Below are 6,000 nucleotides of genomic sequence, written 5' to 3'. Positions count from 1 at the left end.
TGCCGCAAAAATGAGCTGCTGTTCTCACTTTGTTTTATGGGCTTACTGTAGCCTGTTGTTATTGTAGCTGCCAAATAAAAACCAGCAAACCATGCAAATGAAAATATAATCTTTTATGCTTTCATAGTCTTAGGATAAACCTGCATGTGCAGTTTTAGAGGCGGGGTTTTTTTGCAGTCTGTAGTGTTATGCCCCTGTCCTGGGAGCCTCTGCGAGTGGGGAGCAGCAGTGGCTTCTCGGTGGAGATCCCTCGGTCAGCTGCTCTCCCATTTCCAACTGCAGCACTGTCACAAGCTCACTGGCAAGAAAAGACACAATAGCTTCCTGAAGGTATGAAGAAAAGGTGGATTACGGGTCCTTTTGTAAAACTGGAAAGTCCCCTTGCTTTAAGAATAATAGATTTTCCACCTCTAACTTCCCTCAAGCCTCCTTGTTCCCTGATGGGAGCACACACCCCACGATTTGCTCCAAGCCATGTGTTTCCCAAGGGTCTGTCACCCAGCAAACGTGCCAAGAGAGAAAACCACGCGAAGTAATCGTGACAGGGAACAGCAGCTGAAGCCGAGTGGTAAAAGCATATGACTCCGCACAGAAATACCTGGGACAAAATGTGCATCAGTACATGGAGAGACAGAAAAAGAAGAGCCAAGAGGGAACCAAGTCAGGGACAGGGTCTTACTAGTGCGATGTAAAAAACAGGACTGTAAGCATGAGTTAATGCGCTTTCAAGCTAATTACAGCAGAGCACAGCAACTCTATTAATGGCAGAATATTGAGAATACAAGCATGTGGACTAACAAGTAACATTTAGTCCGTAACTTTTCCACCCAGAATTGAGATTCAAAGACTGTCTCCTTCACCTTTGCAATGCCTTGTCTCTTTCTTTTGTCTGTCTCGGTTTATTTTCATAGTCACATTCACTGGTGATAACATTTTATATTTTGTGCTTCCTAGTGGGAGCTATGCTGGATGCTGACACCCACTCTCGTGCAGAGATTTTTGCATTTATTTTTTTTCTCTTCCACCCGTTTTACACAAGATGGTAACATATGGCCTTGGGTGATTAAATGATTTAGTGAATGAACTGAGCAGAAAGAGCAGGCTGATTGGAAGAAGACAGCTTCTGTTTAGGCATAAATGTCTTTGTAATCTGTAATGATAGGAAAGAAATTACAGAAAAAGCATAAGACAATTTAATTGGGTTTTGGTTAAATACTGTATTTTTCAGGTCTGCTTTAAATATAGTGAAATCATAGTATAGCGGCTATTACTTATTTTGTTTCCTTGTAGAAGGGGCACCCCTCAAATGTACACGGATGCGTACACCCACACACAGCATATAAAGAGAGAAAAATTAAGCAAATGGTTTTGTAAAACTAAGTTGGCATTTTATTTATTAACTTCTGAACAAGGCAATCCTACAGAGCTTGGCGTTGGCCACCGCACTAGCTGAAAAGGCTTCACACCTTCAAGCTTTCTCAGAATTACTCCGACGACAATACCCAGTCACACCTATGCGACCTCAGCAGGAACCGCAGAAGGTTTTGTGGAAGGAAGTTATCTAGATACCTTCTGAGCAGTCCCACCCAGTACCTCTTCACCACTGCAGGGGCCCAGGGCACAAATTAACAACCACTCCCGCTCTCTTCCTTTCAGTGCATCATGATCTCTGTCTCTTGTCTATTTGAACTCTAGGTTTTGCATTTGCTATATATGTTTGGGGAAATACTTGTGTGTTCTCACGAGCATGTGGTGGCACATGGCATAAGTCTGTCCTGGACTAAGCATCTGTTCGCGGTTGGCCAGTGTTGTGGGAGACTGGACTCCAGCAGCCAGGTGTTCCTAGGCTAGAAATGTGAAGCCAATTCCTTTGTACCTAAAACAAGCCGTCTTTTGAGAGAAAACATTTCTATTCTGGTTCCAGTGATGGTGTGCATGTCATTCATACTCAACAAAAAAATCCAATTGAATTCCAGTTCGCATCCCCACCCATAAGGCCAATTCCACTCTTTATGATCAAATTTTTATGCAGAGCCTTGAAATTGTTTTGGGATGTAACAAAGAAGTCACTGATGTTGGTAATTTTCCCTGTGTGAAGCAGAAGCTGTAGCTTAAAGCTAGACAAGTCTATGCTTCCGAAAAGGACAGCTGGACCTAGAGGAAGTGTATAGTGGTGCCTGTCCTCAGCTTGCAGCGTGAATGCTAGCAGCCACCTCGGTGATAAACCTCGGCGCATGGTTCTCCTTCTCCTTTACGTGATAGTATTTGAGAGGAGAGAGAAATTTTTGGCCCACGTGCTAAGAAAAGCTCTTAGCTGAGCACAGCCTGGTGGCTTACCCAGCATAGCTAGGGCTGATAAGAATTACTGATCCAGTCAGACTCTGGCACAATAAGATGCACACTTAGCCAATTCATGCAAAGGCTGCATTATATTATCTTGGCACTTCCCCAACACTGGCTCCCCAGAGAGAAAACTCAGTTCCATGGTGACATCAGCTGAACCTCAAGTGCGATGGCAGCTCCAGAAACTATTTAACTTTTAATTTTTCTGAAAACCAGACTGCCATTAATTAAGTTTCACTACAATTAAAAAAAAAAAAATATTAAAAAAAAAAATCAAGAGTGCCATGATCACAAGTCCTAATTTTCACTTCTCTGGGATACATAACCCTGGAGATATTTGCTGCTGTACCTGCAGTCCTATTAGTCAAAGCATTCTGGGAGAGATTTAATTTACCAATGGGGTACCCACCTTCTCTTGTCCTATCAATGAAAACAGTAGGGGTGATGGTATCTGGTCCAAAATAACCTGTAGAGCATAAATGTGGCATATTTGACTACTGATGAGCAGTCTTCATTGTCAATTTCTTTTTCTCCGTGGAGGAAAAAATGGGTGGTATGTATGGTAATTAGCACAGCACTGCTCTACAATTTGAAGAAAATGTAGAAAATTGTGTTAGAGCAAGTATAAGAAAGAAGTATTAAGGGCCAAATTTGCAGCTGGTTCCACTGTATAGCTGTGTTAACACCTAAATCTATGGCTCTGAACCTGAATATCATGCAGGCACCTTTGACATTTGTCAGCTCAGGCTCTTCTGCTGGACTGTCCTCAAGAAGAGTTTCCAAGAGCACATAGCACCACCCAAGCTCCAGAAACAAATGCGACGAAGACATTTTGAGGCTTGCAGGCAAAGCTGGCATCTGCAAAGCAGCTCACTACTTATTAATCAATCTTGAGCAGAAACAAACAATACTGGGAGATTCACCACACTAACCGTTTTGGAAAAGACGCCAGGAAAACCTTGACATTCCCATATCAGAGGCGAGCGGGGAGGCTCTACCAGAGCTGCAGGCGCTCCTGTAGCACCATGTTGCAACGTCAGCATTGGTTGTGAGCCAAAGGCCTTCAGGCTTGCTTGTTGCCTGGAGGATATAAATGAAAGTCAGCAGGTGCAAAGGTCCAAGAAGTGCAAAATTGCATCGTGTCTTTCCAAACTGTGTTTGTGCTGTAAATGAGACTCATTTCTTTCCATGCTAAATCAAGATCATTTTTATTTTCTTTGGCTTATGAATGTTCTTGGTTTAATTTTTGTGTGTGTTCTCTACGGTACCTTGGGATGCCTGATGTGATTTATAAATATGTGTAGAGACCAGGTGTATTGCCAGATGTTTATGTCCCTTTACAACAAGGCTTCACCATCCCTTCCAATGGAACACCCGTCTCCTATTATTTTTTCTAATAGAGGATCAACTGGACTACAGGGTATTTGTGAGTTTTCCCTGTGCAGGATTTTTTCTTAATTCACTTTTCTATCATCTTGTTTCTATATTTAAAATAATGCTAAGTCTTTAAACCTCTCTAAGTACTCTTTAAAAAAATTAGAGTTCCTTTCACATTAAAAAAAAATCGCAGGCAAATGTCAACGGTTCCAGTTTTAAATCAATGAAGTTTGACTCACTGCCAAAAAGATTTTTAATCTTAAAGTGTTACCTACACTCACTTTTTTTCTGTTTCACTCCATCTCCTATTTAGGAATACTAAAAAAATTGTTTTATTATAATAGCCATATAAATGGTAATTGCAGATCATTCTCTTAAATATAACTGTAGTAAGAAATAACCTGTAGCCCCGATGGCGAACCAGCCTGAGGAGGCAAAGAGGACAAAGTGATTTGCCCAATGTCATATAGCCAAATGATAGAATGGAAAAGAAAATACAACCTGATTTAATCAGGAGTCAGCACTGTAAATAAGAGGTAAGGGGCAGTAAGATTTTTCTCAGTACACCTTAAAACATAAGGAGCTAAGTTCACGTGTATGAGGAGGAAAGAATAAGTGAACAGAATGTATAAACAGTAATGCCCCATGAAATTTTATTTTAAGATTATTTTTAAATTCCAGGTCCTGTAAAAGTCTGTAAGGACCTGAAAAAGTCCATTTGCTAAATGTCCTCTTTAGCAAATAAATTCTTTGCATTTCTTCACATTAAGCAGCCTTCTTTTTTCCCAGAGTTTTGTATCATGAGAACGACTAAACTGCCTCCCTCAGTAAAGCTGCACTTGTAAAAGTAAGTGTTCATAAACCGAGGTCTTCCTAACCGACCCTGAGCAGTTGGTGAGATGGCTCATACTAGGAAGCAGGAGGCAGGATGCAGTTTACAGATCTAGGACAACATAGTTAATGGAATCATTTCGGGCACATTCACTGACAGTTCAAATATATATAACTGCATAAGTTATTTGTATGTTTCAGATTAAAAAAAAAAACTGTAGAACTATTTTCAACAGTATTTCCTGTTAAAATACTTTCAACATTTATTTTTGCAATTGAATGAAGAAGCAGCTTAGTAGTTATAGGAAAGATGTTCAAGAAATGGCAGGCAGCAGGGAATAGAGTACTGATTTTTCTCAGATGAAGTGATTATTAGCACTGAGGAGACAATCAGGAAACATGAAGAGTCAGCATCTTAGCTGCTGTGTCTTGAAGACAAGGACAAAACCCCATCGAGTTCCAGGTATAATGGAATATGGAACATGATGCCAAGGGGAAAAAAAAAACAAAACAACAAAACTTAGATACGGAATTGTAACAGCATCTAAGATGGACTGAGACACTATGAGGTTAATAAATAAAAAATCCCACACCAGGTCTGCATGAGCAATCAGGTCACCAAAGGACAGAGAGAAAAGTGTCTTCTTTTGTACATATATATATATTTTTTCATATATGTGTATGTAATGCCCAAAGCATATGGACACCTAGATGCTATCTGCTGTGTGATATACATAGCAGTGCTGTCAAATAAATTAGGCACAGCCAGAATTCAGTATGTGTCTTTATAACGGTTTCGTGTTACTGAAGGAGACTAAGGACGTGCCTTCAGCTTTTGTATCTACTCAATCAATTTTGGTTATTAATAAATAACTGAGTTCCTTTTCTTTAAACTCTGGCTCTTTGTTGGTGAGCCTTGTTTTCTTTAAAACAGTTCCCTGTGTTAACCGTTTACCTGAAACCGAAGGGGAGATGGGGAAACGCCCAACTCCTTGGATTAGTCTTTTCCTAAGGAAGACCTTAGCTCTTCAAACCTGGCCTCCACTGCCCTATCCTAACCCACCATTAAGCCATGGTATTCTCCAAAGCTGCCGACCTCATTCTGCCTGTGAACCACTGCCAGGTCTGGAGTGCTCCTTTTCCCCTCGGACACCGTCCTTCCCACCGCTGCCCAGGAGCGGGCAGGCCTGGGCACGCGCACATCCCAAACGATGCCGACCTGCTGGCGCTGCTCCTCATAACCTCCCCTGCCGCGGCGGGAAGCACAAAGGTTACGCACCAAAACACAGCGCTGGAGGTGGAAACTCTAGCCCATGGCAGGGCAATCTGTTCAAAGAGAGGGGAGCCAAAGCGTACTCCCATGGCACTCTGGTTACACATTTCGCAGCTGGCTTGTGCCGACCAAGGAGAGAGGCTAGGAAACAAACTATGGAATTACAAAGGTAAATA

Source organism: Nipponia nippon, unplaced genomic scaffold, assembly GCF_047370975.1.
Source record: "Nipponia nippon isolate SJK-2023a ecotype South Korea unplaced genomic scaffold, ASM4737097v1 scaffold_4, whole genome shotgun sequence".
Lineage (NCBI taxonomy): Eukaryota > Metazoa > Chordata > Aves > Pelecaniformes > Threskiornithidae > Nipponia > Nipponia nippon.
This window is presented reverse-complemented; position numbering follows the sequence as displayed.